This window comes from Prenolepis imparis, unplaced genomic scaffold (genome assembly GCF_030444845.1).
Source record: "Prenolepis imparis isolate NDT839.2.m4 unplaced genomic scaffold, iyPreImpa1.0 SCAF_10, whole genome shotgun sequence".
Lineage (NCBI taxonomy): Eukaryota > Metazoa > Arthropoda > Insecta > Hymenoptera > Formicidae > Prenolepis > Prenolepis imparis.
This window is the reverse complement of record NW_028141168.1, coordinates 16,749,154-16,749,368: the sequence shown is the minus strand read 5'-3', so window position 1 is coordinate 16,749,368 and position 215 is coordinate 16,749,154.

The following is a 215-nucleotide window of genomic DNA, read 5'->3' as shown; positions in this document are numbered from 1 at the left end:
AAATATTAATTGCTCAGTCATTGTGCATATAAATACATGTAGTATATTTTCTTGGTGCATTCGAAAATTATTAAAGTTATTATGAATTATTCAAGCTTAGATAATACATATATATCACATTTTTATGGTATAGGTTGCTGTATAGATCATTAAAATTGCAATGTGCATACTTATAGTAATATATATTTTCTAAATGTTTTATAAAAGGGTATATC